At 37.3% G+C, this 24,266-nt stretch overlaps 2 pseudogenes; both read right to left on the reverse strand.

The window, feature by feature from the left end:
* Positions 1–260: 260 nt before the first annotated feature.
* LOC140516625 (olfactory receptor 4C6-like) lies at positions 261–1,172 on the reverse strand (annotated as a pseudogene).
* Positions 1,173–20,226: 19,054 nt separating this feature from the next.
* On the reverse strand, positions 20,227–21,134 carry LOC140516755 (olfactory receptor 4C6-like; annotated as a pseudogene).
* Positions 21,135–24,266: the final 3,132 nt, after the last annotated feature.

The raw sequence follows: 24,266 nt of genomic DNA on the forward strand, positions 1-24,266 counted from the left end.
ATTGTACATGCCTTCAGGTGCAGTTAATATTTGACATTGTCAAGTCTTTAACATATCAGTTATAACTTCTCAAAGATTTGTAGAAAAAGCGACTTAGGAAAAATTTAGGGTGGAAATTTATAAAAGGATTGTGACTTTGGCTAGTGAAAGGCTTATGGGCACTGATTGAAATATCATTTCTTCAGAACATTTGTATCCTTCACCTGCATGTGAATGATTTTCAATTAGTAAGCTGACTTTTCCTGAACAGTCAAAGGCATTCATCTGATCCAGAGTCTCTTCATGTCATTTTTAACCTCTGTATTCCTAAGAGTGTAGATCAAGGGGTTTAACATAGGAGTAATCATAGAAGCACATGCAGATACAGCTTTGTCTATAGGAAAACTAACTACTGGCCTCACATACAAGAATATACAGGGAGCAAAAAACAAAACCACCACTGTGAAGTGAGAGCTGCAGGTGGAAAGGGCCTTCCATCTTCCTTCTGAACTACCACCCTTCAGGGAATAGAGAATAATGACATAGGAGACAATTAGTATAAGAAAGATTGACAGGCACAGTATTCCACTGTTAGCAATGACTAAAAGGCCAAGAACCTTGGTATCCTTGCAGGCCAGTTTCAGCAAAGGGAACAGATCACACATGAAGTTATCAATAATATTGGAACCACAGAAGGGAAGATGGGCCATGAAGAGGAGTTGTATGGTGGCATGTATGGAGCCTCCCATCCAGGCTGCTGCCACCAGCAGATGACATACATGAGGATTCATGATGGTCATGTAGTGCAAGGGTTTACAGATGGCCACATAGCGATCATAAGCCATGACCACAAGAAGCAGGATCCCTACACCTCCAAAAAAATGGGCTACAAAGAGCTGAGTCAGACAACCTTTCAGGGAGATGGTTGTCTTCTCATAGAGTAAATCCACAAGCATCTTTGGAGCCACAGCTGAAGCGTAGGTAGCATCAGCAATTGATAAGAAGTTTAGAATAAAGTACATAGGTGATCTCAAAATTTGGCTGGCAGTCATGGTTATGACAAAGAGCATGTTTCCTATAATTGTGATAATATAAATGATTTAAAAAATGACAAAGAACATTTTTCGAAGCTCTGGACTTTGTATAAGGCCTAACAGAATGAATTCAGTTACGTTGCTTTTATTCTCCATTTTAGTCAATCCTCTGACTTCTTCCTGGTTTCCCCGTAGCCTTGTTGGTTCTTTCCTTTTCTCTTCATTTCTACCTCTAAAGAGATCTTGCCTACACCTCACAGATAAAAACTTCAGTTACTTTAATTAAAAGTTGGGTCAGTCATGAGTTATCTGCATGAAACTTCTTGTTCTGTTAGGGATGAATTGTGTAAAGTGGAAAAGAATGGATACAACATCCTCCATTCTAAGAAACAGGATTCATCTCTCTTTCATCTAAGAGGTAATTTGTTGATAGTAAATTACTTTCATGTAACTGGTTTGTCTGTAACTAAAGGAAAAGAGAAATGAGTCAGCTTCACATTTATCAATGATTAGAATCCAATTAATGAATATAATTACTAGTTACTGTTTTAAATATTATGCTTATTTTGCAACTATATATTTCACATTTTAGTTGAAATTGTGTATAAAGTTAATGAATTAAAAAAATTTCAAACAGGAAGAAAGTGTAAGGAGTAGATAGAAAAATAATTTTAGAGCCAGGAAAACTTTAATTTCCTTCTTCTGGCTCTGTGGCCCTGGGCAAATCACTTTGTTTTTATTTACCTAGCTATCTCTTTAAGAGAAGAAAGTTCCAAACAGGGGATGAAGTACTAGGGTAGTGGAAGCTAGGAGATTCCTGAATCCAATTAAATCCTATGTTTGGTTAAAAAGATCAGTGAGTACGAGCAATGATAAAAATAACTGATCTTTTAAAGTTTACAAAATGTCTTCCCCGAAATTCTTCATTTAAACTTAAAAATTATTCTACAGGGTAAAGACTGTAGTCATTATTCATGTTTTACAGGTGAGAAAGCTGAGAACCAGAGAGGTTAAATGGTTTACTCTTGCTCACCCAGCAGGTGAGGGCAAAAGACAGAATTCAAACACAGAATTTCTGGCTTCAAGGTGAATTTTAGTCATGCCCTTTTGAATAGTGGAAGACAGGTAGTTTCCTCAAGACAGATTACTCAAGGAGAAGTAAAAAATGCTGGACCTGAGGCAAGATTTACTTTTTTTAATAAAGTGAGAGGTGTGGCTTACTACCATAGTAAAGACATCATATGGAACTGCTCTCCAAAAGACTGCTATAATGTTTAATTATATATGGTCAGAATTTAACCCCAACTCATAGAAGATCAATGCTCATTTTAGCATAAAATCCAAATTTTAGAGTCAAAGGGGATCTTAGAAATCACTTAGACCAGCCCCATCACTTTAGAGATGAGGAAATTGAAGTGATCAGAAACAAATGCCTCACATAAAGTCACACAAGTAGCTAGCCCAATGTAGGGAGTCACTTTCAGGTTGTCTTATGCATCAGGATAATGGAAAAAAATGGAAACTTCCAAATTTCATTATTCCATGTGATTAGACTAAAACTGAAATCAGCGACAGTTATATTCTCAACATTTATTATCTTTCTATTTGAAACACTCCACTCATCTCAACTTTTCTGTTACTCTCTAGGGTCCCTCCATGCTCTCAGTCACCCAAATTCTCAACCTTGTTGTCATTATCAACCCCAAAGTTCAATCCACTTCACATAGTTTTATCAGTTGTCAAATCTTATCTTCTATCTTCATAACCACTTGCAGATACTTTTCCTTCTTTAAACCCTCATAATCATAATCATACAGGTCTTCATCACATGTACCCTAGTCTACTTCAACAATCTTCTGGGTAATCTCCCTGTCTGAAGTTTCATTCTACTCCCTTACATGCTCCACTCTGTTGTCAAATTGATCTTCCCATAGTTCAGATCTAAACAGTAAAAAAAGCACCTCCATTCCCTACATCCTGTACACACACATGCACACCAAAGAAACTCATTCTTCCCATTCATTTTTAAGATCAAATAGAAATTCTTCCATTTAACATTTAAATCCTTTTGCAACCTTGATCCTTCCTTTCTATTCTTCTCATTCCTTCCATTCACTTAACTACTCACTATTTGCTGTTTCTCCAGTATAGCGTCATGCCTTTCCATCGTGTAATTTGGGACTTTTAAAGTGGTGGTCCTTCCCATGTGGATTTTTTGCTCTCTTCACCTCCGTCTCTTAGCTTTCCTAGCTGTTTTCTAGATAACTTGAATTGCAAATTCTATAAGTGGTGCTCCCATCCTCCCCAGGAGCAAATTCGTTTATCTATATCTATATTTATATCTCGCTATGTCACATAAGAGCATACATGTATGTTATACATTGAAATATAAATACTAAATACATAAATATATATTTATATAAATATATAATACCTCTGTATGTGAACATGTTGCGGGGGAGAATGGAAACACCATATTTACATACATTTTATATATTTACATATATTGCATATACTATATTTTATTATTGTATAATTTATTATACATGTACATTTACACACATAAATTTATACATATACATACATACACCTATGCTCATATATATACATACACAAACTAATACCTATTTAGACTTGATTTTATAGCTTTGTAGTTACATTTTTTTGTCTTCTGTTTGAAAAGAAAAAATTGGTTGAGACTATAGGAAAAATGCTTATTTTAATAATGCTCTTTTAGAGTGTGTTGCAGCAATTTTATCAACTTTTATGCTTGCCTACCTTTCTTCTTTACTCATTACTTCCCCTCCACTCACACATCTCTCTCTCCCCCTCTTTCTGCTCCCACCCTTCATCTCTTCCTTCCTTCCTTCCTTCCTCTCTCTTTGCCTTCCTCCTCTCCTTCTGCCTTACATTGTTCTTTTATTTCCTCATATGATAATTTTACTTTCCTCTCTTCCACTTCCAAACTCATAGTTAATCATTTCTACGATCCTCTATGCTGGAATCTTTTCTGCTGTAGTCCAACTGATAAGCATGTCTTGCCAAATCCCAATGATGGATTATGGCCACCACCTTCTTTCTCATATTTTCTACATATATTATTTAAAAACCTGAAAGAAGTCACCGAATGCCCTAATTTATGTCACTTAATGTATCTGAATTCTCCCTGTTGAGGAGAATTTTATGTATGCTTTCCTAATTAAATTGCATTCCTAACTTAAAAATGAACAAATGTGTTTCTCCTCTTCTTAAAGACAATAATACATAAAAGTCAGATAGTTACTTGATGGTTGTAATTTATTTTGCATATGTTGCCTCATTGGATTCTCATAAGTATCCCCAGTGTAGAGATAAGCAAACTGAGGGTCAAAGATTTTAATATTTTTTTCGTGGTTACATATCATAGTCAGGAATAAAATCAGATTTTCCTCATTCTGAATCAAGTACTCTAATATACCACCTACCTGTCATAAACCTTGAACAATAACTCTCCTCTCAAAATACGAGTTCACTTTATTGAGAGAAATAAAAATAAAGGTATTCACTCAATGTCATCCTCCAGTCTTTCTTCCTTTCTTTTCATTTATAGGAAGACTGGATCCTTTATTCAATAAAAAGTACTTCTCTACCTATGGATTGATCTAAATTCCTCCTATATCATAGAGAATGTTGAAATGGAAATTAACTTTTTTTTACTTTAATTTTTTGTATCTTCCTGGTCACTTGTTCCTTTCTTACTGTCTATGCTCCTTCATCACTCAAATCTAATTCAATTGGAAGCCATTATTACATCTTCCTGATGTTGTGGTCCTCTTTAAGAATGAAAGGCAAACCACACATTACCTCCATTTCCAAGTCTCTCTCATACTTTAAAAATAATTTCACTCGACTCTTCCATGGCCCTCATTTTATCAGCCTTTAGTTTTCCTTCCTTTAATCAGCCAACCTCCTGTGAAAAATTATCTCCATTTGCTGACTAATTTTTTTCTCTTCTCACTTCACAACTACAGCAATATGGATTTGCTGGCCAGATCAGTCATCTGAATTCGCTGTCTCTGAGTTAGAATGGTCTCTTAATTAGTGGTTTTCTTTTTTATCAGTTTTCATAATTTTTAGCTTACATCTCATGGGACTCGATTAATATACATCTCATCAATTAGAATACACCATGTATAATTCTCTGTGTCATTTACCACTGATAACTCCCCAGCCTCCTGGGTATCCTCTCCTTCTTGGGTCTTTGGAGATATTATTCATTTGGTTCTACTTCTAGCTGTCTTGTAATTCTTGAGGCTCCTTTGTTGGAACATAATTAATTTCCTATACCCTAAAACTGTTTATGTCACCAATAAATCTCTTCTTCATACATTTTCCTTTTTTTCTTTATACTCATTCACAGTGATGATATCGTATTCTCCAAGTTAAATTATGATCTCTATTCCAATTTCCCTTGGAAAAAATACACATAAAATATACATACACATATATACATGCATATATATATGTTTGTCTTTATCTGTATAAATCTAGAGAGAGATAGGTAGATCAATAGATGTAAATACACACACACACACACACACACACACACACACACACACACACACACATATATATATATATGCACATGCACACACACACAAGCACACAAGATTTGTGTTTCCAGCTTTGGTCTGTCTGTAAAGTTTAAAATTCACAACTGGATATTTGGATCTAGATGCCATATAGACATCTCAGAACGAATTCATACAAAAATAACTCATCTGTCCTTCCTCATTACTTCTTGGTGGCATATTTTTTCCTCTATTATCACAGGATAATAGTCTCAAATAATTGTTCAGTCAATACTTCATAAATGAGCAATTTGTAAATCTTACCAGCTCTAGCTTCATATGGTATCAGGTATCCAACCTTCCTCTCAATGCACTAACTAGTTCACCTTAGATCCTTATTATCTTGTACTGCCTTTATTGGCATGCCCTCCTCATTGATCTAGGGGCAACTAGTTAGGTCAGTGGATAGTATGCAGGGCCCGGAGTGAAGAAAAGTCATCAGACTGAGTAGAAATCTGGTCCCAGACACTTATTGGCATTGCGATCCAGGGCAAGTCACTCTCCCCTGTTTGCCTCTGCTTCCTCATCTATTAAATGTGCTGGAAAAGGAAATGCTAAACCGCTCCAGGATCTTTACCAAGATAACACCAAAAAAAGTCACAAATATTTGGACATCACTGGAATCACTGAACAATAACACCCTCTTAATTAGTCTAACTCTATTTTCTCTGCTTTAAAATCCATTTCCCTTCATTAACTGGCAAATATGGATATTCCGGTACTACAATTGACAGTGATATTCCATTCAATGTCCTTGCTGCAGAGGCCAAGTGGACTCCAAAACCCCAAATAGCTCTTGACACTAAGACACACTACAAAGTTATTTTTAAGAATTTAAAACAATTGAAAATATGTCTCCAACCTGACTTTCCAGGAGCATTACAAATTACTTCCAATCATTTGCTCTGTAATCTAGTCACTGTTCCAGCCAGAACATCCTATTTCTGACTCTAATTCTTTGCACTGGCTCTTCCCCATGCATGAAATGTATTCTTTCTGCAACTCATCTTATAATGTTTACTTTCCATTGAAACTGAACTTGGGGTTACTTTTCTCAAGAAGTCTATTCTGATACATCTATTTACTGATATCCCACCTCCTTCCAGATTATCTGTAACTTTTATTTATGGAAGTATTCCTGTACCCCTGACAATTTGCTTATTCCGTTGAATCATTTCCCTCAGAAATAAACCATAAAAACCTAAACCCGTTTTGTCTGTTCCCTTCCTTCCTTAATCTAGCTTCCAATCCTGTAGTAGGGGAGGTTCTATTTAAAGTAAGAACTGTTTCACTTGTACCTTTTAATACTAATTGTCTGTCAAACTGCGTTATGCTTAAGTTCTCAATAAATGTTTCATGAATGAATTAAAGATTATTTCAGAATCAATGTAATAATGACGAACTTTGAGTGAGAAAAACCAAAATTTCTATCCTAAGTCAAATTCTTACTGTTTGCATGATACCAGGCAAAACATTTAATTTCTGTCTCATGAAATGCCCAAGGACTTTCCAAGTTAATAAAACTTGTGCTATGTGGCTGTTAGAGGAATTTCTAACACCAAAATAATGAAACTGCTCAAAGCTCAAAGTTGTACTTTATTATACTGTATCCGTATGAGCTTAGGTCAATCACTTCGAATAGCTTTATAAAATGTATATAAGTGAGTAAACATAAAAGATACGTAATTAATGAAAGTGATTTGTAAAAGATGCTTGCATTTACAATGTAATGAAGCAGAATAAGCAATAAGTATGAGATTGTATCTTATCCTGAGCTTTGAAGAAAACTAGGGAATTCCAGATGGAGGGAGAGTACCAGCAGAACCAAAGAATCTCATAATTTCAGTGTAGGAAGTATCTCAATATCCCAGCAGTAAATAGTGTCTGTTGAATTCTTAAAGAATCCTCACTATTACATACTTCGCAAAGGAATATCTAGCCTCTGAATGTGGAAGTATGAGAGGTTGTTAAAGGGGCCATCCCCCTGACTACTTTTTAAAAAGTTCTATTCACCGAATAGGCATTACCTCACTTTAATTGAGTACCTGAAAAGCCCTTAGCCTAAAAGGCCAGGTATTCCGTCGCATCCTGAGCAATCTCCAGTCATCCTGACGAATATCTGGTCACTGGATCCAGATGGTTCAGGAGGAGAAAGTGAGGCTGGTGACTTTGCACAGCCCTTCCTCACTCAAAACAAAGTGAGGCACAAGTCATGTCATCATTCTCTGATGTCATAGTCCTCTTGGAAAACGAAGGACAAACACAACAACACAAGAAGTATGAGAAACCCTTCTTTTCCTCCTCCTCCTCCTGCTCTGTTCCTTCTTTCTCCTCTTACTCTCATCTTCTTCTTCCATCAAGAAAACACATAGGTAAATACATAAGGATGATACTAAAATTCCCCTCTGCAAATGCTTTCATGATGCCCACAAAACTGTCCCTAAGGCTTTCTCTTTCGGTGATATAATGAAAATACATCTGAATATGGAGTCAGAGAACCAAGGAACAAAATCCAGTTCTTCTGCTTATACACTGTACAATTTTTCTCTGGTCATCTCACCTCTGTGTTCCCTACTATTCTCATTTATAAAATGAGGGAAAGCTTATGATGGATGGATGATCTCTAAGATCCCTAATGTTTCTAAATCCTATGAAGCTGCATCACTTTTATCTGAACAAGAAGCTAGAATGTGAGGTTACAATAAGGTTAGCAGTATCATTTTCAATTCAACTGGTCTTATACGACGACAGAGTAGATTTGGTCACGAATTTGAAAGATGTAAAATGATCTTGTGTAGCCTATTCACCTTTTAAAACCACATATCACAATGAGCAAAACTCCTCCAATAAACGTCATTTATCATTGTGAGTAACAATAATTGATAATGATTATAATGATATAAACACCTTAATCAACAAAAATGTTAGAGTCATTTCAGTGAACTTCAGTATGTGTGGTTCCTTGGTGGCAAATAGCCATCTCCAGTGGAGATCAGATTTTGCCCTGAGATTGAGAGAAGTGAATTGATTTGTCAAAAGTCACACAGATTGTTGGGACTCAACATATTTAGACACTGATATTCATCATTATTTAATTAACTCAAGTGTAAGTGGTTGATAGAAAGCTAATAAAAAAAGTTGTGCACAACATAAGTATCATATAAGCAACAGTTTATGAAAATAAAAGAGAGGTCCATTGAAGTATCAAGAGCCCTAGAGGACTACTATTCTCAGTGCTTGACAGACGCTCTGGAATGCTTCTGATAGGGCATGGGTAAGCATCTCACACATACTTCATTTGTATAAGATACAGGGAAAGATGGGAGAGTATGTATATTGAATGACTTTCTCATTTTAAAACAAGTTCAATGATGCTGCTTTATCTGATATCAGAAGAGAAATTTAGTAGAGATGAATACATGAACAAAAATTTTAAGCGACTTCTGTATACCAGGCACTAGTACATTGCAGGGACAGTTTTGCCTTCAATAATCTCATATTCTAACTGTTATAACCAACACATTTTCACATCAATAACTCATTCATACAATTCAAACAACATGTTTCAAATATGTGCTGTATGTAAGGGAACAGGCTTGGCACGATATACACAAATACAAAAATGAGAAATTGTTCCTACTTTAAAGGGACTTAAGTTCTACCCAAGGATATTATTTCTCAAAAGATGATACCTAAGAAAAAGAGATAGAAGGAGGGATAGGTATACATGTAAACATAGATATAGATATGGAAGTAAATTTAAATAGACGATGAAGATATAAATTAAATGAATAAAATTACTGTTAAATAATAGCAGTTCTATCAAGAGGAGGAGCATGGGAAAAGTTTGGAGGACGTGTCACATGAGTTAAATAAATTATTACAGAAAAATTAGGTCATAAACAGTTAGTAAATATATTCAAACAGAGATTCTCTGAATAAAAAAGTCTTTCTTCTCTGCTTTCTTTTCAGGATAATTCATAATTTCTTCTTCCTAATAGCTGGTTATATCAGGAGAAAGCAAGATTTATATGTCTTTGGAGCAAGCACTTTGGGTCTTGGTTTTCAAAACATATTTTATTTAATTTGAATTTGTTTCTAAAAGCTAACTTCTGGTTCGGTCTTGGTTTCAGCAATTCTACTCCTCTTTATAGAGCAGTGTGTTTTAGGCATTGCTGAAGACAAAAGACTGAATAGTTTCTTAAAATCCACTTATCTATGTAAATATAGAAGTGAACATCTGGTTGCTAGATGTCTAATGGGGGATAAGTTAGAATGAAGCTAGCTGGCAGGAAATATTTTCAACACAACTTACTGCACTGGAAATAAGAGGCTATGCAGGTCCAAAAAGTACTGTGCTGGACCAGTTCCAACAGTCTTGCAGAGAGAGAAAGAGAGAGAGAGGACTGTTACATGTTCAAGGAGAAAATTTGCATCTCAGAAATTAGCAATCAAATCTTGGTTTGAATTATGTTTTTTTTTAATTGTTAGATTTAATAAAATATTAAGAATGGATATGAAATTTGAAAGTATATTCATACTCTTGTTTTCCTCTTGAAAGGTCCATTACAAATATGCTATCATACCTCTCTTTCTTTACAAGTATTGCTGAGCTCAGCAGAAGTTAGCTACATGACTTAGGGAGTGAAGTCTTTACCAGTCTGGAGACCCATGACTGGAGGTTCATCCTCCTCCTCCTCCTGTTCCTCTTTCTCATCATCATCATCATTTCCATCATCCCTTTCCTAGCCCATCCTTATCTTCCCTTCCCATTTGAATTTTCCTTCCAATTCTTATCCATTTCAACTGTATAGCAAATTATTTATACATTATCTCACCCACGAGAATGTGAGCACCTTGAAGGTTAGAATTGTCTTTTTACCTTTATTTTTATCTTCTTCTATTAGCTCTACACACCCACAGAGTTCTTCTTGAAAGCTTAATACTACTTTGTTGAAGGCTATCTACACGACATCCAGTGTAAAAGACATATGGACCAAAGTTGCCTTAGTCTAAAGGTAAGCCAATGCCATTCAATATCGCTCTTTTTCATAAATTTGGTGAAAGCTTAACAAGCAGGCAGTGTTTCCCATAAATGAATCCAGCTTCACAGAAATCTAGAACCTCCTACGGTTGTTCATGGCACTTCTTTGACTTTCTAGATTCTGATTATTCTTTGCACTATTTCAAGATCAGTAAGTTTTCAAGTGACTTTTTCATTATTCCAAACAGGTTTTTTCTTTCAGTAAAGGCTTTACTGAAGTCAATCCTATCTGCCAATGCAGAAAAGGGATGTCTTAACTTCACTCCAAAATGGGAGAAGCTCCACTGTCTCTACTGATATGAATGCATTGAACCCAATGAAACAAAACAAGTCCTGAGGTAATACTACCTTTCCCACTCAAAGTTTAACATGATGACAAAAGATTTCCCTTTGTAGTAACTGGATATGGTCATTGACTCAAAAGCAAAAATTGAAAAAAAGGCTGATGGCACATAATAAGTGCTTAATGATTGCTTATTGACTGTGACAGAATATGTGCTCATTGCTTGATTTTATCTGAATATAAGGAATTCAAAAACTAAGACTCAGTGGTGGAATAAAATTGGAAAGAGACAGGGTTTACACCTATATCTTGCTATCTCAATGTCCAGTCCTTAATCACAATCTTATGCAACCTCTAAGGTGAGCTTAAAGAGATGATTCAGTGCGTTTTGGGGTAGGGAGCAGTGGAAACAATTTCATTTTTAGGTATTACAAGGATGTCCAACGGGTGAAGACTGTCCTGGGAGTGGTACGTGGAAATTATAGTTAGACAAGTGTAGGTTTTACGTCAGGAAAAGCAACAGCAACAAATTCTCACCATGGTAGCTTTCTGATAAAGAAATGGAATGATTCAAGGACAAGTTTCCTCTATTCCCTTAGTGCTTGAAGTATAATCTTTCTGATCATATGTGGAGCCTGTTAAAGGAGGGAGATAAATCACACTATAACTTGACAACTATTTATTGGGGTCCAAGTACATGACATGAAATACACTTTTATTTAGTGATGCAAATGTTGCAATTAGACTATCGGTGACAAAGATCTGAAAACCCCAGCATGACAACCAGTCTGTCAGTCATAAAGCATATAATAAGGACTTCATTTGCTCCAAGCAGTGTTCTCTGAATACAAATAGGAGAAAAACTCCTTTCGTTGAGGATGTTACATTCTAATCGGGGAAGATGATAAATAAAATGTAGCTGAAAAGTGGAGGGGGGATTAACAGGTATGAAAGCGCAATAGAAATGTTCATGATGAGATGAGATAGATATCAGAGCAACATAAAGAGGGATGAAGTCAAGCGCTGATGAAAAATCCAGGATTTAAGGAAGCAACTTTTGGAAAGTTTGCATGTTGAGGTATGGATTATGGGAAAGTGGATTTGGATATTAGGGATGGTATGACCACTTAGAAGAAGTTCCACAGGGAATGTGGTTGAGAGATTAAAATATTTGCCGATTTGGTAGCTTCTTGCTTTAATTAGTTATTTGTGTGAAAGAGGTGATAAGTGGACTTTACACAGATATAAAAATGGAAGTGCTATTAGCACCATTTTGTCCCAATCCACATTTGCCTTAACTTAGTTATCATTTTTACTGGAACCAGGAATACGATAAGTTAATAGCAATGGTCATAAATGAAACAGTGGCAGCTGTGTCAACAGCAACAATAGTAGTAGCAGCAGCAGCTGTAGTAGTAGTAATAGAAGTAGTAGTAGTAGTAGTAGTAGTAGTAGTAGTAGTAGTAGTAGTAGTAGTAGTAGTGGTGGTGGTGGTGGTGGTGGTGGTGGTGGTGGTGGTGGTGGTGGTGGTGGTGGTGGTAATAGTAGAAATATAAAGAAGAGGAGGAAGACAATGGATAGCATTTATATAGTGTTTGGGGATTTTCAAAAAACTTTGCAAATATTTGATTCTATTTTTACAACTACCTTTGGAAGTGTTATTGTTTAGTCATATCATTTGTCTCCAACTCGTCATGACTCCATCAATATTTTTTTCTTTTTGCTGGCAAAGATACTGCAGTGATTTACCAATTCTTTCTCGAGCACATTTTATAGATGAGGGGCTAAGGAAACAGAGTTAAGTGACTTGCCCAGCGTCACATACCTAATAAGCATCTGAGGTCATATTTGAACTCATGAAGGTAAATCTTTCTAATTCCAAATCCAGTGCTCTATCCATTGTGGAAGGTGATATTATAATCCCCATTTTAGAGATGAAACAAAGGCATGGAGTGTTTAAGTGAATTGTTCAAGATCACACAGATAGTCATCTTATAGATCCATGCTAATATTTTTGAAGACAAAAATAAAAAAACAATGGTCAAAGCAAGAGTTTGTCCTTGTTACTATTCTCCCAAACAGAAAGCATATAATCAAATTAGGAAGAGAATATGGGAAAGAACTGAGGCAAAGGAAAATTATTTTCAACCAATGAAGAAAATATACCTTGTTACCGAATGGAATGATATTTTGAGATGTTTGCAATGAAATATTATAATAGATTACTCCTATTAAAAAGGGAAAATATGAGGTGGAGTAAATATTCAGTGTTGGAGTAACTACTTAGACAGGCACAATAATATAATGGATGCAAAACTGTGAATTAGTTAATTCATTTCAGAAAACAGTTTAGAGTGATGTAGAAAAAACTGTTAAAATATAATATAACAGGGGGGAGGAGCCAAGGTGCTGGGAGTAGAAAGACACAGATACAGAGACTCTTCCCACACAGCCCATAAAATACCTGTAGAGAGGAATTCTCAACAAATTCTGGAGCAGCAGAAGTGGGGAACAACAGAGTAGAGGAGATTTCCAATCCAGGGTGACCTGAAAGGCCCACGGGAAACGTCTGTTGCACCAGACACAGAGCTGAGCCCAACCCAGCCTTGGCCTTGGCGAGCAGCCCTTGGGGGTGGAATCTCCAGTCCCAGCAGCAGCAGGTTCTCAGATCCCTCAACTCACAGGCACCAAAGGTCAGTGACAGGGTTTTTAAGCTGGCCAGGAAGGGAGAAGGGCCTTCCATAGCTCTGGCCTTAGGCAGCCACTGCAATGGCCACATGGGCAGGCGCAGTAACCACATCCATTGTTGGAGCATAAAAACTCTGGGGGCACTGAGGAGCTGACTCTTGCCTCAGACCTGTGTGGAGGCCCTGGAGGAGCTGGTCTTTGTCTCACACTGAATAGCAGCCCTGCCCATCCAGCTTATCTGAAAATCAGCTCCCAGTGCTGCTTTGGCTGAACTGGAGACCAGGTGGCTGTGGAGAGGCAACTGCTAAGATTCTGGGCACAAAAATCCCTCTCTGCACCCAGACCAGTAAACACTTGATTGTGCCGCCTTGGAGGAAGTAAGATCTTACAGATTCCCAAAGTATACCCTACCCTTGACAAAGGACCCAAAAGTCAAGTAACTAGTTGGGAAAAATGCCCAACAAAGGGAAAAAAATAAGACTATAGGAGGTTACTTTCTTGGTGAACAGACATCTTCTCCCATCCTTTCAGATGCAGAAGAACAATGCTTACCATCAGAGAAGGACAAAAAAGCCAAGGCTTCCATATCTCAAACATCCAAAATAAATATTTGATGAGATCAGGCCATGGAAGAGCTCAAAAAGAATTTTGAAAATCAAGTAAGAGAGGTGGAGGAAAACTGGGAAGAGAAATGAGAGAGATGCAAGAAAAGCATGAAAAGCAGGTCAACACCTTGCTAAAGGAGACCCAAAAAACTTACTGAAGAAAATAACACCTTGAAAAAAAGGCTAACTCAATTGGCAAAAGAGGTTCAAAAAGTCAACGAGGAGAAGAATGCTTTCAAAAGCAGAATTAGCCAAATGGAAAAGGAGATTCAAAAGCTCACTGAAGAAAATAGTTCTTTCAAAATTAGAATGGAACAGATAGAGGCTAATGACTTTATGAGAAACCAAGAAATCACAAAACAAAACCAAAAGAATGAAAAAATGGAAGATAATGTGAAATATCTCATTGGAAAAGCAACTGACCTGGAAAAGAGATCCAGGAGAGACAATTTAAAAATTATGGGACTACCTGAAAGCCTTGATCAAAAAAAAGCCTAGGCATCATCTTTCATGTAATTATCAAGGAAAATTGTCCTGATATTCTAGAACCAGGGGGCAAAATAAATATTGAAAGAATCCACCAATCAACTCCTGGAAGATATCTAAAAAGAGATACTCCTAGGAACATTGTGGCCAAATTGCAGAGTCCCCATGTCAAGAAGAAAATATTGCAAGCAGCTGGATAGAAACAATTTCAGTATTTTGGAAATGCAATCAGGATAACACAAGATCTAGCAGCTTCTACATTAAGGGATCGAAGGGCGTGGAATATAATATTCCAGAAGTCAAAGGAACTAGGACTAAAACCAAGAATCACCTACCCAGCAAAACTGTGTATAATACTTCAGGGGAAAAAATGGTCTTTCAATGAAATAGAGGACTGTCAAGCATTCCTGAAGAAAAGACCAGAGCTGAAAAGAAAATTTGACTTTCAAACACAAGAATGAAGAGAAGCATGAAAAGGTAAAGAGCAAAGAGAAGTCATAAGGGGCTTACTAAAGTTGAACTATTTATATTCCTACATGGAAAGACAATATTTGTAATTCTTGAAACTTTTTTCATTATCTGGGTTGTTGGTGGAATTACACACACACACACACACACACAGAGAGAGAGGGAGAGAGAGAGAGAGAGAGAGAGAGAGAGAGAGAGAGAGAGAGAGAGAGAGAGAGAGAGATAGAGAGAGAGAGAGAGAGAGAGAGTGAGAGAGACAGAGAGCACAAGGTGAATTGAATAGGATGGGATCATGTCTTAAAATAATGAAATTAAGCGGTGAGAGAGAAATATATTGGGAGGAGATAGGGAGAAATGAAATGGGGCAAATTATCTCTGACATAAAAGAGGTAAGTAAAAGACTTTTCAGTGAAGGGAAAAAGGGGGGAGGTAAGAGAAAAAACATGAAGCTTACTCTCATCACATTTGACTAAAGGAAGGAATAAAATGCACATTCATTTTGGTATGAAAACCTATCTTACAATACAGGAAAGTGGGGAGAAGGGGACAAGCAGTGGAGGGGGATAATGGAAGGGAGGGCAGTGGGAGGAGTGGGCACTCTTGGGGAGGGATAGGATCAAAAGACAGAATAGAAGAAAAGGGGGGCAGGATAGGATGGAGGGAAATATAGTTAGTCTTACAGAACACGACTATTATGGAAGTCATTTGCAAAACTACACAGATATGGCCTATATTGAATTCCTTGCCTTCCCAAAGGTAATGGGTGGGGAGGGAGGGAGGCAGAGAAGCTGGAACTCAAAGTTTTAGGAACAACTGTTGAGTATTGCTCTTGAAACTAGGAAATAAGAAATACAGGTAATGGGGTATGGGAATTTACCTTCCCTTACAGGACAAAAGACAAGATGATGATAAGGGAAGGGAGGAATATTAGAAGGGAGGACAGATTGGTGATAGGGTAATTAGAATACTCGGCGTTTTGGGTGGGGGGAGGGGAGAAATGGGGAGAAAATTTGGAACCCAAAATTTTGTGGAAATGAATGTTGAAAACTTAAATAAATAAATTTAAATGCAATATATACATATATATATAAAATATTACAAAAATGAAGATGGATACAATTTGACCTAGACCTTCTAGAAATAGGTGTATGCAAATAGATAATTATAGGGATAAATCCGAATAAATAAAACATTCAGAAGTGCACTTAGATAGTGGTAAAGAATTAATGGGAGGAAATTATATGCAACTATTTGGAAAATGGCTGCAGAAATCGTAGCATCAGAATGAAATACACAACAGGATAGTATTATGAGTATAACTTAAGAAATAAAAAGAAATCTGAAAATCTTGGAAATGCTTATAAATGAAACAAATAAAATAAGAATAACCATAGTCAGAATCACTTTGACATCATAAACAGAACGTTTATATTAAAAACAAAGAAAAAAATAAACTGACTGATATGTAATTATGACGTCTGGATCTAATACTGGAGAAAACATGATCAAATGCACTTCTCTCGCTTCTCTACAGAGGAGTAACTGGAGGGGTGTGGTACAGTAGATAGAACCCTGGACTTAAATCAGCAAGATATTATCTTGAATTTTTTATCAGACAATGAGTGTCTGTGGGACCCTGTGTGACTGAAGTATGTACTGTATCTGCCTAAATTTTCTTTCGTGTAAAAGGAGGATAATTATATCACACACCTGTGAGGGATGTTGTAAGGACAAAATGAGGCATTATTAATAAAGTGATTTCAGAAACCATGTCTAAAGTATTTTTCCAAATCTTAATGGGGTACAGGAATGTTAAATATCATAATTATTTATACATGGGAAAGTTTGAATATGAATATGTTACATGCCTTCAGTCACAGTTAATATTTGGGTTTTCTCATATTCTCAACTTGTCAGTTATAACTGCTCTCTAAGATTTAGAGAAAAACATGGCCTTAGAAAAGTCAAGGTGGAAATTTATGAAACGATTGAAATCTTACCTAGTGAAAGAAGTATGTGCACTTATTTTTTTTTATTCCGTTTCCATATATATATATATATATATATATATATATATATATATATATATATATGTATGTATGTATGTATGTATGTATGTATGTATGTATGTATGTATGTATTCTCTTATTTTTTATTTATTTATTTGACATTCATTTTAACAAAATTTTGGGTTACAAATTTTCTCCCCTTTTATCCCCCCCCAAACACCAAGCATTCTAATTGCCCCTATGACCAATCTGCTCTCTCTTCTATCATCCCTCTCTGCCATTGTCTTCATCTTCTCTTTTGCCCTGTAGGTCCAGATAACATTCTACACCCCTTTACCTGTATTTCTTATTTCCTAGTGGCAAGAACAGTACTCGACAGTTGTTCCTAACACTTTAAGTTCCAACTTCTTTACCTCCCTTCCCCCCCACCCCTTCCCTTTGGAAGGCAAGCAATTCAATATAGGCCAAATCTGTGTAGTTTTGCAAATGACTTCCATAATAGTTGTGTTGTATAGGACTAACTATATTTCCCTCCATCCTATCCTGTCCCCCATTACTTCTATTCTCTTTTGATCCTGTCCCTCCCCATGACTGTCGACCTCAAATTGCTTCCTCCTCCCCATGCCCTCCCTTCCATCATCCCCCCCCCCCGCTTATCCCCTTATCCCCCACTTTCCTGTATTGTAAGATAGGTTTTCATACCAAAATGAGTGTGCATTTTATTCTTTCCTTTAGTGGAATGTGATGAGAGTAAACTTCATGTTTTTCTCTCACCTCCCCTCTTTATCCCTCCACTAATAAGTCTTTTGCTTGCCTCTTTTATGAGAGATAATTTGCCCCATTCCATTTCTCCCTTTCTCCTCCCAATATATTTCTCTCTCACTGCTTGATTTCATTTTTTTAAAGATATGATCCCATCCTCTTCAATTCACTCTGTGCACTCTGTCTCTATGTGTGTGTGCGTGTGTGCATGTGTGTGTGTGTGTGTGTGTGTGTGTGTAATCGCACCCAATACCCAAATACTGAAAAGTTTCAAGAGTTACAAATATTATCTATCCATGTAGGAATGTAAACAGTTCAACTTTAGTAAGTCCCTTATGACTTCTCCTTGCTGTTCACCTTTCCATGCTTCTCTTCATTCTTGTGTTTGAAAATCAAATTTTCTTTTCAGCTCTGGTCTTGTCATCAAGAATGCTTGAAAGTCCTCTATTTCACTGAAATACCACTTTTTCCCCTGAAGTATTATACTCAGTTTTGCTGGGTAGGTGATTCTTGGTTTTAGTCCTAGTTCCTTTGACTTCTGGAATATCCTATTCCATGCCCTTCGATCCCTTAATGTAGAAGCTGCTAAATCTTGGGTTATCCTGATTGTATTTCCACAATACTTGAATTGTTTCTTTCTAGCTGCTTGCAATATTTTCTCCTTGACCTGGGAACTCTGGAATTTGGCCACAATGTTCCTAGGAGTTTCTCTTTTTGGGTCTCTTTCAGCCAGTGTTCTGTCGATTCCTTGAATATTTATTTTGCCCTCTGGTTCTAGAATCTCAGGGCAGTTTTCTTTGATAATTTCATGAAAGATGATGTCTAAGCTCTTTTTTTGATCATGGCTTTCAGGTAAGCCCATAATTTTTAAATTGTCTCTCCTGGATCTCTTTTCCAGGTCAGTTGTTTTTCCAATGAGATACTTCACATTATCTTCCATTTTTTTCACTCTTTTGGTTTTGTTTTGTGATTTCTTGGTTTCTCATAAAGTCATTAGCCTCCATCTGTTCCATTCTAATTTTGAAAGAACTATTTTCTTCAGTGAGCTTTTGAATCTCCTTTTCCATTTGGCTAATTCTGCTTTTGAAAGCATTCTTCTCCTCATTGGCTTTTTGAACCTCTTTTGCCAATTGAGTTAGCCTATTTTTCAAGGTGTTATTTTCTTCAGCATTTTTTTGGGTCTCCTTTAGCAGGGTGCTGACCTGCTGTTCATGCTTTGACTGCACGTCTCTCATTTCTCTTCCCAGTTTTTCCTCCACCTCTCTAACTTGATTTTCAAAATTCTTTTTGAGCTCTTCCATGGCCTGAGCCCATTGAGTGTGCTGGGATACAGAAGCCTTGACTTCTGTGTCTTTCCCTGATGGTAAGCATTGTTCTTCCTCATCAGAAAGGAAAGGAGGAAATGCCTGTTCACCAAGAAAGTAACCTTCTATACTCTTATTTCTTTTTCCTTTTCTGGGCATTTTCCCAGCCAGTGACTTGACCCCTGAATATTCTCCTCACACCCACCTCGCCTCCTGATCGTCCCAGCCAGCGCTTGGGGTCTGAGATTCAAATGCTGCTTCCCAGCCTCAGGGCTTTGGGCTGGGGCGGGGCTGCTATTCAGTGTGAGATTAAGTTCAGATGGTCAGGTGGGGACAGGGCCGCCTCACAGGCTCAGTTCCCTCTGGGGGTTTATGCATAGACCTTCAACAATGGATCCAGGCTCCTGCCTGCTTGGGGAGCCCTGGTCTGCCACTGCCTCAGCTGCTGCCTCCCCAGGGGGCCCAAGGTATGGGGGCACCCCACTCCCCTCTCGACCTGCCAAAGAGACCCTCTCACCAACCCCCGTCACCTCTGGGTGGAGGGACCCGCGTGGCCACTGGAGATCCCGTCCCTGAAGCCCGCTCGGATCTGCTCCTCTTGGTGCCGCAGGCGTGGCAAGGCTGTACTCAGCTCCCAGTCCCAGCGGCCAGTCCGTGACGCGAAGGACCTTTTGCGAGAAGTTTGCAGGTCCCTCTGGAACAGAAATTTCCTTCGCTCCACTGTTCTGTGGCCCATACTTCTCCAGAATTCGCCGTGAGTTCCTTTTTACAGATGTTCGATGGGTTGTGGGTTCGGAGCTATGTGTATGTGCGTCTTTCTACTCTGCCATCTTCGCTCTGCCCCCAGTATGTGCACTTATTAAAGTATTATTCCACCAAAGCATTTGTATCCTTCTGACACATGCGAATGATTTTCAGTTAGTAAGCTAACTTTTCCTGAGAGGTCAAAGGCATTCAACTAAACCAGAGTTTCTTCAAGGCATTTTTAAGCTCTCTCTTTCTAAGGGTGTAGATCAAAGGGTTTAACATAGGGGTAATCATAGTAGCACATGGATTTACAACTTTATCAATTGGTAAAGTAGCTACTGGCGTATACATATAAGAATATACAGGGAGCAAGGAACAAAATCACCACTGTGCAGTGAGAGCTGCAGGTAGAAAGGGTCTTCCGCCTTCCTTCTAAACTACCACCCTTCAGGGAACAGAGGAGAACTACATAGGAGAGAGTCAGTATGAGGAAGATGGACAAGGGCATTACACCGCTGTTAGCAATGATTTTAAAGTCAACAACTTGGGTGCCCGTGCAGGCTAGTTTCAGTAATGGAAACAAATCACACTCAAAGCTATCAATAACATTAGGACCACAGAAGGGAAGATGGGTCATAAAGAGGAGTTGTATAGTGCCATGAATAGAGCCTCCCATCCAAAATGCTGCCAGAAGCAGATGGCACATATAAGGATTCATGATGGTCATGTAGTTCAGGGGTTTACATGTGGCCACATAGCGATCGTAAGCCATGACTACAGGGAGGATGATGTCTACCCCCCAAAAAAATGGGATGCAAAAAGGTGAGTCAGACAGCCTTCTAGGGAGATGGCTGTCTTCTCATAGAGTAAATCCACAAGCATCTTGGGAGCCACAACTGAAGATAGGTAGCATCCGCAATAGATAAGAAGGTTAGAAAAAAGTATATGGGTGATCTCAAAGTCTGACTGGCAATCATGGTTATGACAATGAGTATGTTTCTTATGATTATGATAATAAAAATGATTTAAAAAATGGCAAAGAACATTTTTAGGAGCTCTGGACTTTGTGTAAGATCTAGCAGAATGAATTCAGTTACATTGATTTTCTTCTCCATTTTGGTCAATTCTTTGGTAGCTTCCTGATTTTCCCAGTCTTATTGCTTCTTTTCTTTTCTCTTCATTTCTCCCACCAATGCGACCTTGCCTATATCTCACATAACAGTCCAGTTATTTTAATTCAATGTTTAATCAGTCGTGAGTATTCTATTTGAAACTGCTTAATGTGTTAGGTTTGAATGTTGTACAGCGGGAAAGAAGGGATACAACATCCTCAATGCTTAGATGCAACTTTCATGTTACTAGTTTGTTTGCAACCCAATGAAGGGAGAAAGGGATCAACTTCATATTTAACAATCATCCAAATCTGATAGATCAATAGAACTCTTAGCAACTACATATTTCACATTTTAGTTGAAATTATATTTGGGGTTAATGAGTTTTTAAGTCAAATAGGAAAGGAGGATGTAAAACACATGCCTGAGATAAGACAGTGGATAGAAAACTAGTGTGGGAGTCAGGAAAACATTCATGCCTTTCTTCTGGGTACGTGTCACTTAGTCTACAGTTAGCAAGTTATCTATTTAAGTGAAGAAGCTGAAAAGCACTGGATGAAATGTAAGGTATTGGAAGTTTCCTTGTTAGGAGATTCTTGAATCCAATGCAATATTTCTGTTTAAAAAGAAAACAATAAGTTAAGTGAATATAAGTAATAATAACAATAAATGGTTGGGGAGAGAGAGAGGCTTAAATATACAGAGAGAACATTTTTTGTGTGTACAGCTTTGATCTGTCTCTTAAGTTTAAAGTTCACAAGTGGATATTTGGAGCCAAATGTTGTAAAGATATCTCAGAACCATTTCATATAAAAATAACTCACCTGTCAGTCTTTTTTACTTGCTGGGGGCAATTACTTCTCTCTAATCTCCCAGGTTCATACCCTCAAGTGATTGTTTAGCCAATATGGCATAACTGATCAGTTGTTTAACTTACCTGTTCTACCATAACATAGTTTCTTGTGTCTAACCTTTATCTATTCTCGTAGTCACTAAACTGGTTTCTCTTTAAACCCTTATAATCTTTTACCTTCTTTATGGACATGCCCTCCTCATTGATCTGGGACAGCTATGTGGATCAATGGATAGTATGCAAGGCCTGGAGTGAAGAAAGGTCAACAGACTGAGTAGAAATCTGTTCCCAGACACTTATTGGCATTGTGATCCAGGGCAAGTCACTCTACCCTGTTTGTCTCTGCTTCCTCATCTATTAAATGACCTAGAGGAGAAAATACTAAATCACTCCAAGATCTTTGCCAAGAGAGCACCAAAAGAACTCACAAAAAGTTGAACGTAGCTGGAATGACTGAACAATAAAATCCACTTAATTGGTATACCTCCAGTTTCTCCCCTCGACAATCCATTCACCTTCATTAACTCGCAAATTGATATTCCTGTAATATATTTGGCAGTGATACTCGATGCAATGTACTTACTGCAGAACACAAGTGAACTACAAAACCGCAAATACCGCTTACCCCTAAAATACAATACAAAGTTATTTTTTCAACATTTAAAAACCATTGAAAATCTGTCTCCAACCTGACCTTCCAGGAGGAACCTTCCAATCATTTGCTCTATAATACAGTCGCAGAATCCCTCTGACAAGCCACATTCAGTCAAGAGAATTACCCACCAGAACATCCTATTTCTAACTCTAGTTCTTTGAACTGGCTCTTCCTCACGCATGACATGGATTCTTTCTGTAACTCATTTGTAATCCTTACTTTCCTTTAAAGCTGAACTTGGATTATTTTTTCTAAAAAGTTTACTCTTGTACACCTATCTGCTGGTATCTCACCCCCTTCAAGATTATCTACAACCTTTATTTGTGGAGATATTCCTGTACCCCTGATATTCTTGCTTATTTCTTTGAATCATTTCCCTCAGAAATAAATGATAAAAACAGAAATCTAATTTGTCTGTTCCACTCCTTCCATAATACAGCTCCCAATTCTGTGGTAGGGGAGGTCCCATTTAAAATAAACACTTCTCCAATTCATAAATTATCAAAGGATATAAGCAGGCAGTTTTCAAAAGAAGAAATTACAACTATCTATAGTCATATAAAAATGCTCTAAATCACTATTGATTTAAATAGATGCAAATCAAAACAACTCTGAGGTACCACATCACATCTATCAGATTGGCTAATATGACAAAACAGGAAGATGATAATTGTTAGAGAAGATGTGTATGAGTTGGAACACTAATGCATTGTTGGGGGAGCAGTGAGCTGATCCAATCTTTCCGGAGAGCAATTTGGAACTATGCCCAAAGGGTTACAAAAATGTGCGTGCCCTTTGACCCACCAATACCACTTCAAGGACTGTATCTTCAAGAGGTCATAAAAATGGGAAAGAGTCCCAAACGTACAAAAATATTTATAGCAGCTCTCTTTTTGGTGGCCAAAATCTGGAAACTAAAAGGATGCCCATCAATAGAGGAATGGCTGAATTAATTGTGGTATATGAATGCAATGGAATACTATTGTGCTATACGAAATGATGAACAGGAATACTTCAGAGAGGCTTGGAAAGACTTATATCAACTAATGCTGATTGAAAAGAGCAGAACCAGGAGAACTGTGTATACAGAAAGAGCACAATGTGCAAGGAAATTTTCTGGTTGAATTAGTACTTCATTGTAATGCAGGGACTTAAATAATTCTCAGTGGTCTCTTAAAGCAAAATACCTTCCACATCCAGGGAAAGAACTATTGCGGAACGAAGCAGATCATTTTCTTTCGTATTTTGTTTTGGTTTGTTTTATGATTTCTCCCATTCATTTTAATACTCCTATGCAACATGACTAAGGTGAAAATGTATTTAATAGGAATGTATGTGTAGAACCTATATAAAACTGTATGCCATCTCAGGGAGGGAGTGGGGAGGTTGGGAGAAGGTGGGAAGGACGGGGAAAAATCTAAGACATATGGAAGTGATTGTAGAACACTGAAAACAAATAAAATAATAAAAAATACATAACAAATCCAAAAAAATAAAGTAAGCACTGTTTAACTTGTGCCTTTTAATACTCATTGTCTATCAAAGTGTGTTATACTTAAGTTCTCAATAAATGTTTCATGAATGAATTTCAAGTTTCATGAATGAATTAAAGATTATTTCAGAATCA

This window comes from Notamacropus eugenii, chromosome Y (assembly GCF_028372415.1).
Source record: "Notamacropus eugenii isolate mMacEug1 chromosome Y, mMacEug1.pri_v2, whole genome shotgun sequence".
Lineage (NCBI taxonomy): Eukaryota > Metazoa > Chordata > Mammalia > Diprotodontia > Macropodidae > Notamacropus > Notamacropus eugenii.